The sequence below is a fragment of the Octopus bimaculoides genome, chromosome 20 (assembly GCF_046866305.1).
Source record: "Octopus bimaculoides isolate indiv1 chromosome 20, ASM4686630v1, whole genome shotgun sequence".
Taxonomy (NCBI): domain Eukaryota; kingdom Metazoa; phylum Mollusca; class Cephalopoda; order Octopoda; family Octopodidae; genus Octopus; species Octopus bimaculoides.
The window spans coordinates 5,445,850-5,456,391 of NC_142947.1; the positions used below are offsets into that span (position 1 = coordinate 5,445,850).

A 10,542-nucleotide genomic window follows, 5' to 3' on the forward strand; every position below is an offset into this window, starting at 1 on the left:
ATCAATATCTGCATGAAAAATAATAGGCACAAAAATGTTTAAAAAAAGAAATCCCCTCCCACCACTACCACCCTGCTTCTCTCCAATTATCCTCCACAGTAAACATGGTCTGTTTTTTTCTTCTTTTTTTTTCCAACAGAACACAATCCTGTTTCAACCGACCGATTGATTTTTGCTTCTGCCACCCCTCTCGCCTCCTCCTCTTCCTCTTCCTCCTCAAACCAAGCCATCCATTTACTAAGAGAACCGAGACTCACCCATGTCTAGCTCAAACCAATCTGTGGCTTCAATTAAATTTTTATATTCGTTTTCGCTTTCGTTTTCGTATATTTCAAAGCATTTTGCTTGGAAGAGACCAGTTTTTTGTTGTGTTTCTTTTGTTGTTTTTTATGATCATATCTGGAAAACAGTGAGGTGAGTAGAAAAAAAACTTCAAACAGTTGAGATTATCCAAGTGATTAGGAGACAAAAGCTCCTTCTAGCAGTATTTGAAGCCTAGGATCCACAAGTGAGGGAGACCACTCTGATAAAATCGCTGTCATCATCCTCATCACCAACACCACCATCATCATCATCATCATCTTCATCGTCATTGTTGTTGTCCTTGTCATTATCATAATCATCATTATCATCATCATCACTGTCGTTGTCCTCGTCATTATCATAATCATTATCATCATCACCGTTGTCGTTTTCATCATCATCATCAAAGGTGGCAACAGTGACATCCTTGTTGTTGGCCTAATCATTCCCATCATTTTGAGGTCCATTTTCCATGCTTGCATGGGTCGGACAAAACTTGCCTGGATCTTAAAGACCACAACAGTGAAACTACTTGTATATCAATCGATCCAAATTTATTGACAACGGGAAATGCAGTTGGTCTTTGAAACCCCAAAACTAGTGAAAGCAACAGACATATTTTGGCCTCATTGTAACCTCATCACTAAGACATTATAAGTTTCAGAAGTAAAGGTAATAAGAGTAGAAATTAATATTATTAAATAATATTTTTAAATAATATCAATTTCAGCCAGTGGCCAGTATACTTAAAAATGTCCGAGGACCATGAATTTTATTTCAACATAAACAATATGAGAGATCACTACAAGGGATCCACGTAGTAATCTCTCGTATTGTTTAAGTTCAGTAAAGGTTTAATTTCCAAGATTCCTTACTTTAATTACATTGCTCTGTCTCACCAACATATGAGCAGGGGCACACACATACTCATATACAGTGCCCCAGCATGGTCACATTCTTGCAGTAAAAGAGTAAATATATAAATGGCCACAATCCAATAGTGAAAAGACAATATATGAAGATAGATAGATAGATAGATAGATATACTCTCTCCAGCATGTTGAGTTGTATCCCAGATAATGTCATTACTCCGAGTACAATATAGCATTGATATATTCTGCTACTGTTATGTAGGTAGAGAGATACACAGATATGTCTGTGTGTGTCTGTATGATGAGCAAACAGATGACCCTCGAAACAGTTCATGAACCAATGAGAAATCAGCATCTACAATCCCCACAAATCATACAACCTTATAAGAAAAAGGGAAGGACATGTTCATATTAAATAATGTAGTCCTAGATACACAATGCTCAATGACGAGCCCAGATGGTGCCCAAGTGGTTGTAGCAGTAATGTCTTATGAATTAGGCCTAGCCTTGATCTACTCTACCACCACCACCACCACCACCACCACCACCATTATTACTATGTGAACTACAAGTTGACCTCAGAAGCAAGCATTACTCAATAACTGTCAGCCCCCCCCCCAACCCCCTACTCACCTTGTAATCAATTACCTGGAGTCTTTGTGGAAAATCCTGTTGAACAGAACAAATGCTGGTCAGGTTAGTCAAACCTCAGCTGCAGCTCTTCATCAAAACAGCAGCAGTTAGCTTCCAAAAACCAAAGGGGACCGGTCACATATACATGTGTGTGTGTGTGTGTATATATATATATACATATATTTATACTCTTTTATTTATTTCAGTCATTTGACTGTGGCCAAGTTAGAGCACCACCTTTAGCCAAACAAATTGACCCCAGGACTTATTCATTGTAAGTCTAGTGCTTATTCTATTAGTCTATCATCATCATCATCATCATCGTTTAACGTCCGCTTTCCATGCTAGCATGGGTTGGACGATTTGACTGAGGACTGGTGAAAACCGGATGGCAACACCAGGCTCCAGTCTGATTTGGCAGAGTTTCTACAGCTGGATGCCCTTCCTAACGCCAACCACTCAGAGAGTGTAGTGGGTGCTTTTACGTGTCACCCGCACGAAAACGGCCACGCTCGAAATATATATATATATATATATATATATATATATATATATATATATATATATATATATATCGGTATGTATGTTATGTATATGTACTTGAGTGTGTATAAACACGCATTCATGCACACATGCGAACACACACATACAAGCACATACACAAGCATGCATGTCAAGAGTGAGGTTTGCAAGTCTCCCTTCTACAATCAGTGTCCATGCCACAACAAACTGTGGTTGTGTTGTTCAGTGCAATGATGATGGCTAAGCACGGCTTGTGCAGACATGACTGGAAGCAATGCAGTGGTGGCTGGTATCTGCCATGAGTCTGACACAAGCAGGGCAAGAAAGAAGCCATCGACTTCATAATCCATGTTGGACAGCGTATTCTCAGCAGAGAATACCTCAATGTCACACTTAAATATAATTAATTAATTAACCAATCCAGTGGAATGAAGAAGTGTGATGCTGACACACAAATAGAATATCAATGCATTCCGTTTATAGCAGGAAATGGTGGAGCAGGAGTGGTGGTCACGATGACTGGGATGTGTTGCTTTCTGTAGATACTGGTTTCAAATTTTGGCATAAAATGGGGGAGGTGGGGGGAGACATGTCAAATTTCAGTTGATTGATTTTCTAGGAGTTATCTCCTCATTCCTTGCTTCTTTTTTCTTTTAGATCTTTAAGTATCAGTTGAGGGAGTTTTGCTAACTAATTGCATGGGTAATCTCGGCGAAGTTTTTCAACTCACTCTATTACATATGTGAGACCCTCTACAGGTACATCAAGAATACAGAATGTTCGCCTGAGATATTTTCTATGCAGCCATTTAGTTGATATTTATGAACAATACCATTACATTCTTTCCATTTATATATATAGTGATTACTTTCCAACTTCTTAACTGAGTAGAATACGCTTCGCTGAGGAGGTCTAATAAGACTGAAACATGTCGGATGCTTTCGCCAGTTCACTTAAAGGACAACTGTCTCGTCTTTGTCTCACAGAACTATCGATTGACTGATCTTAACGAAGTTATCTCCCATGCTTGTAAGTTTTCGACTTTAAACACCCCTAACAGGGCTCTTTTGACTATCACTTCGATCGATGATGTTAATTAATCGAACTAATGTACGTTTGGGAGAGTCTACTGCAAGCACTGGGCTTTTTAGATAAAAAGTCAATTTCTGAAGGGTTAAAATGTAGCTTGAATTATGTCAGCATATTATTAGCATGTATTCTACGTTACCATCATCCCAGGGATGAAAAGACGAAGTTTTATTAGGGGCGAAATTGAACTCGGGGAGAAAAATAAAAGAAAGTAAAAACATTACAGGGTTCTTCGTTCTCGGTGAATGTGTGGGTGGTGGTGGTGGTGGTGGGGCGAGGGAGTGACCCAACACAAATGGCTTTTTTTTTTTAATAACTAAATTCTCCCATCTTGTAACACGAATAACTATCTATACGTTGTGATCGAGATGCGATGACAGCAAGATTCTGGTGCTAAAACCACGCTACAAGAGGAATCACCAACCTCAGCAGTACAGAGGAGGGGTGTGGTCCAGTTGTAGATATACCTCCACTGCTGCTGCCACCTGTAGTCGAATCGTGTTAGCTAAAGGGTAGATAACCGTACAGAGTCTCTGATGAAACTGTGACAACAAAAAAGCCGAGTGCTACCAGTAGGACTGAACATCGTGTAGTTTCTCTCTCATTTCTTCATATTACTGTCGCTGCACATTTCCAATGGGACCCTCATTACAGTCTGTAGCCTGATCAGAAAGTTAACTACGCTGGTATGTCGACAATCTTCCCATCGATTTCCTCTTTGCCATCTGTTATACCTAATTATTACTTTACCTCGTCCTTCGACGGACACTGTTTCGTCTGCATTGTCACTAGACTGGCAAATATAGATTCCACTCTTTTCATTTCCTCTCCAATCCATCCATACCCATTGATCGATAATTCTCACACTTGATGTCCAAATGTCCCGAACACACTTCCGCGCTATATATATATATATATATATATATATATATATATATATATATATGTGTGTGTATGTATGTATATATATCGTGTATTTGTGTGTGTGTTCGTGTAGCCCACCTGTCTAAATTCAATGTTTTAATTATTCTAATGCTCTTCTCAAAGTGTCTTCCACCTCGACTAGCACCCACCCTCATCACATTTTACACAATGCACGGATTTTGTTTTGCTATGTATTTGTTGTTGTTTGAGCCTGTATAATTTATAAAACGATTTCATTCCACGCAATCTAATTTATGTTACACACACACACACAACTTCACATACAATTACACATCCACTCATTCACACACATAAATTTATTTCCCACGGTGGCTGATGTCAGTTCTTGCTGTTCACCAATGTGTAATATCACATGCCACAAACAAAACTTATATTCCTCATAATGATATGCCTTTGCTTATAATATATAGTAATATTATATTGGCCTACATAAGTCACATGCGGGGCCAGAGAAGTTAAATCTGGTCGACAGTCATACTCGACCCCGAGGAACAAGTGACGTTATACATACACACACACACAATATATTTATATAATTTTTGCCATTTTTACTTCGCGGTACCGGTCTCTACATGCCCAAACATACCATGGATACAGTTATTCCTTGTATTTAAAGATTTCAAGTATCAATCCCATGAGATACTGTGTACGACCTCCTGCAATAATAAACAAATAACCGAATGCACTTTCCAAACCTATAGCAAATTATATGTAGATTATATATAATCAACGCATGCATAATATATACACACAGATCTCTCTCTCCCTCCATCACACACACACTGTTTGGCTGCCTATCCTATTGGCAACATTAAAATAGTAGCCAGAGTGCACTTGTTCCTTGTTCAGCCAATGTCCACACTACGGCCTCCCTTTTTATAAAATATTACAGAAAGAAATACGATTCTCTTCCCCTCCACCTCCCAGTTATTAAAGCTGTTTTTAATTTCCTGTTCGTTACTTCTGTAACCCTTCAAGTCATTATAATATATGATGTAAAAAAGAAAAAAGAATTCTTAAATCGGTTGAGGTAGCCGAGGTGGAAGACTGCCGGACTGTCGTTTCCTTTAGTGTGACTTATCTCAGTGTTCAACTCCCGCTAAAGTCCACTTTGCTTTTCCATTCCTCGATAAAATACCTGTAATTCGGTAGTTATGAAGAAAATCAGCTTTTTGTCTAATCAAAAGAAATCGATATCGAATTAAAAGAAATGGTTATATATATATATATGGTTATATATATATATATATATATATATATATATATATATATATATATATATATATATATATCCGGACCAACTGTAGTAAGACGAACCACAGGATCGTCTTTATGGATTAGCTAGAACTGTTTTAGAAGCATTGAAATATTCAATATTTTAATATCTGTTTGTTCTGAAGGAGAGAAATGATAAAATATTAATTATCGCTAAAATTATGTGTGTGTGTGTGTGTGAAATAAAAAGATTCCGTTTTCTGGATTAATTAATAAGCATTTCGAGAAAGCATGAATGTTACAAATTCCTATTCTTTTTATTTCTTCATTCTTATAAACAGTTTTCTATTTTCATCGGAGCAATTCACTTTTTGAAACGACACCTGGTCGTACACAGGCAAAAATCCCCGAAATCTGTTTTTGATTTATGTTAGCTGTGAGAGATATTTAGCTGTGAGAGACAAGTATGTTTGTTACTAAAAAGAGGAAACCCTAAAAAAAAAACTACATCTCCTCCCCTTCCTCCTCCTGCGAAGCCTTAATAAACTCCTTCTCGTTTAATACATATTTCGTATGTGGTACATAACAAGATTTATAAAAAGAGGGAGGAAGGTTGTGTGACTTTTATGTCTTTTTCAAAAGCTTTCGTGATTTGAAACTGGTTCTGCTGGGAATTGAAACCGGGACGTGGCGAGCCAACGAGGAAACTCATATGTGGTCGTTCGATTTATTAGAAATAGTAACCAAATGAAGTCTCTCTTTCTCAAGTCGTACCCCGCTCCTCTCTTAAAAATGGAAAGATTGGACAACATAGTCCGGTGCAGACCATTCATACAAAAAAAAACGAATCACAGATGGGGTGGTCTAGGTTGGAATGCCTCTGGTTATAAATGTGCTGGATCAGCTCCGACTTAGGGGCAAACAACAACTACATTAACCGAGATTCAGAATAATAAGCTCGCAATGAGATGGCTTCAACTCTCTCTCTCTCTCTCTCTCTTCCTCTTTTGTTTTCTTTCTTTCTTTCTCTCCATTGATTTCTTCTCACTTGGCACAAGACCAACAATTTCAGAGACCACAGCTTAAAGATTATTTGCATTGATTACATTACATATTACTGGTATTTTCGTTTGGTAGAATTGTTAGGGAGTCAGACAGAACCCGCTGTGCAAGGTGTGGCAGTCTTCAGCTGCTTTAAAGGCTGCTCAGTAGATCGATGTTCTGGGGCCGTGAATACTTACTTATTGACTGCCAACCACAACATGCATAGATTACAGTTGGGCCGTTAGACCTATGGGGTCCCTTAGCAACTGCCCAGTGTGCTTGTGCCTTAAGACGGCCCTGCGCTTGTTCACGACTCTTTACGTAATGAGTTCAAATCCCGGGAAGCTCAGCTTTATCTTTTCATCTTTCTGGGGTAAATAAAATTCGACTTATACTGCTATAATGCATTCAAAAATATGAATGGAGTTCATGAGACTAAGAAGAAACACAAACATTTTCTTCATTCCCACAAGCAATGGGCTTAGTTCCTCATACTCCCCCACCCCAACCAATTACATCTCTTCTGGTATTCTTATTACTTATTGACTGGGGAGTGGGGTGGAGCTGAAACAGTGGGACGTTTGTCAGTCTGTTGTACTATTCCGTTGTCTTGTCTGTCTATCTATTTAGCTGCCTGTTTATCTACCTGCCCATCTATATATTATATGTATAATATATATGTATATATACATATATATATATATGTATTTCCCTCTGTTTTTTTTTCTACTTTTGTTCACCCCACCATCTTACCCAATCCACCCTTCTAAACTTTACACAATCATCTCTTCTTCGGCTTCTGTCAATTTTCATTTTTGTTTTCTTCTAATTCCTCAACTTGTTTTGTTGTGATTCTTCACACCATTCGCTCATCTGCTTTGCCCTTCTTTTTAGCATTTTCTTCCCATCTCACGTTGGGTTATGTGTATGCATATGCATATGTAACTGTATGTGTGTGTGTGGCTCTGTACTTGTATCCCCTGCTTTCTCTCCCTCCCCTACACATGTACATGTGTGTGTATGTGTGCATCTAATTATTCTGTATGTTCTCCCATCTTCATCCTTTAAATTTATCCAGTTTTGTGTGTGCGTGTGTGTGTGGGGGGGGGCTAACATTTTTCTTTTTTTACTGTTTTGTAATTTTTCCTGTTTCTGTGTATGAATATATATTTATGTATGTATGTGTGTGTGTGTGTTTTTCTGTTGATAAAATTCTGTAGATGCATGTTTGTGTACACGTTTGCATATTTGGATCTTACAGTTCTGAGTTTGGGTTATCAATTACTACCTAAAATGATAATGGTGGTGGTGGTGGTGTACCTTCTTCCATCTCCTCCTCCTCCTCCTTTTCCTCTTCCTCCTAATCCATCTGGAGGATTTCACTGCTTTTTGCCCAGATACATATTAGATAAGTTTAGTGCAGCTGCTCCCCTCCCTTCCTTCCTTGATTTCCCCAACATCTGTTCGTTTGTCTATGTTCTTCAAAGAAAACATAGACAGGTAATATTTGCTAAGGAACATTGCCAAACTTACAATACCTCTTCACTCCTTTTGTGTCTATATATATATAACCCTCTGCCCTTACATTACACACACACACACACACACACATACATGTTATTCTCCTGCCTTCTGTCTTTCTCTTTCTCTCTCTCTCTCTGTCTTTCTTTCTTTCTGTCTCTCTCTCTTTCTCTCTGTCCCTCTCTCTTTCTCTGTGTGTTAGACCAAGTAATATAATATTTGATATTCAAATCAAAGAAATTTCAGACTAATTCTTATCAGTAGTAGTAGTCGTTGTTGTTGTTGTTGTTGTCGTTCCCCCACCCCACCCATTCAACACACCTATGATGAAAGATGTTCAAGCTGTGGCCATCTTGTATTTTTTCTTTCAATTTTCATTCTTCAGGTTGTGCATATTATCCAATGTGGTTTTTCAACCGTTTAAAGTGATGTAAAAGTGTAATTTAAGGGAAAATTGACTGCTATTTCCAGCAGATCGCTTTGTCACATAGGACACTAGTTTCCAGTGTGTCAGTGCCCACCCTGCCGCCCCATGCTTGAGGTACACAACTCACCAACGATGAATTTCTAATCTCCAGTCAATAATCTTCAGGTTTTCTCACTGATTCTGTCCTTTTCTGCCATTTTATGACTTTGAAATTGAGGCTGATGTTTTTTGCTGTGTCATTTAAATTAAAAAAATTTGTGACACCCTTAACTACTGCCCATGCCACGCTTGAGTGTCAGGGACAACAGTCAGAAACCATTGTCACAAAGGCTCTCCCCTTATCATCTTTTGTTTTGGTTTATGCTGAGCATTGTAGTGTAAAAACTAAAGCTGCTGGTGGGTTTCAAATCTCTGGTTCTGTTGTTGTTTAGCCCAAGGACAGGTCCCTAAACCAAGGATGTTTCAGCTGTTATGTTCTCACTGTACTAAACAGACATAGTGTACTTAGCATTTCGTAATCCACTATCCTTTCTTCTTTTGCATGGTAAGCTGTGATTTCAGGTAGATTTGGCTGCTATTTCTAATAGGTCAGGTGAGTGCTGTTCTAAAAGAACTGAAAGAAACAGTGGTTGTTATTGCCTGGGAAAACAAAAATGCTTAGGATTATGATGATGTTTTCAAAATTTGGTGCAAAGGCAGCAATTTTGAAGAGAAGGGAGTAAGGTGATTGCATCGACCCCAGTACACAACTGGTATTCATTTTATTGACCCTGAAAGGATGAGAGCTAAAGTCAACCTCAGCAGAATTTGAACTCAGAACATAAAACCAGAAAAAATTCCCCTAAACATCTTATCTGGCATGCCAAGGATTTCTGCCATTCTGCTGACTTTCATAATTATAATAATAATAATAATAATAATTGCTGGTGCCATGTAAAAAGCACCTGTGTTGGTGCCATATAAGAAACACCCATGCCATTGCAAAGTAGAAAAGCACCTGTTTGAGGCCATGTTAAAAGCTCCGATATCAGTGCCACATGTGAAGCACCCATGCAGGTGCCACACATGAAGCACCCAGTCCACATGCTATAAAGTGGCTGGCATTAGGAAGGGCATCCAGTTGTAGAAACCATTACCAAAACAGGCGATTGGAGCTTGGGGCAGCTCTCCGACTTACCATTTCCTGTCAAACTGTCCAACCCATGCCAGGATGGAAAACATGTTAAATGATGATGATGATGAAGAACAATTTGTAATTTTGGCCCAAGGCCATCACATTTAAGGAGATGGAGGATTAGTCTATACTGTTGACCCCCAGTACTTGACTGGTAACTTATCTGATTGACCCAGGAAGGATGAAGGATAAAGCTTATCTTGGCATGATTCAAACCCCAAATGTAAAGAACCGGAAGAAATACTGCTTAGCATTTTCCAAGACTTCAACAATTTTGCCAGATTGCTACCCTAATAATAATAATAATAATAATAATAATAATAATAATAATTATCAATGTGGCATACATAGTGTATGTGTTTTTGTTTATTCATGTGTTTGTTTATTCCTAGGAATACAAAATACAAAATGGCTGATAGTTAGCAAGGTGGGACACACATAAGAAAGAAGAAAGCAAAGGACCACTGAAGTGTGACTAAAGAACTCTGGCCGAAATATGATTAATGTAATATAAAGCTGAAGCAAATTAACACCAAATATACAGTGCGTGTGTTTTTATTGGCTAAACTGGCAATATGACCATTCCCAAGTACAACAACATCTGTTTTAACACACGATTTCACATCAAAAATCTTGCAAAACAAATATATACATATATATATATATATATATATATATATATATATATATATATATATGTATGTATATATATATATATATATATATATATATATATATATATATATTATATAATATATATATATATGTATATATATATATATATATATATATATATA

At 37.8% G+C, this 10,542-nt stretch overlaps 1 protein-coding gene across 2 annotated transcripts in view; it reads left to right on the top strand.

Annotated features, from left to right (window-relative positions):
- Window positions 1-3,908: 3,908 nt before the first annotated feature.
- Window positions 3,909-10,542, top strand: part of LOC106867611 (coiled-coil domain-containing protein 102A) — a 25,130-nt gene continuing 18,496 nt past the window's right edge. Inside the window, exon 1 of one of the 2 annotated variants that reach the window (XM_052975022.2) lies at window positions 3,909-4,105. The gene's annotated coding sequence lies outside the window, so the exon portion shown is untranslated. The remainder of the gene's footprint in view (window positions 4,106-10,542) is intronic. The other variant, XM_089337892.1, reaches the window with a different exon arrangement.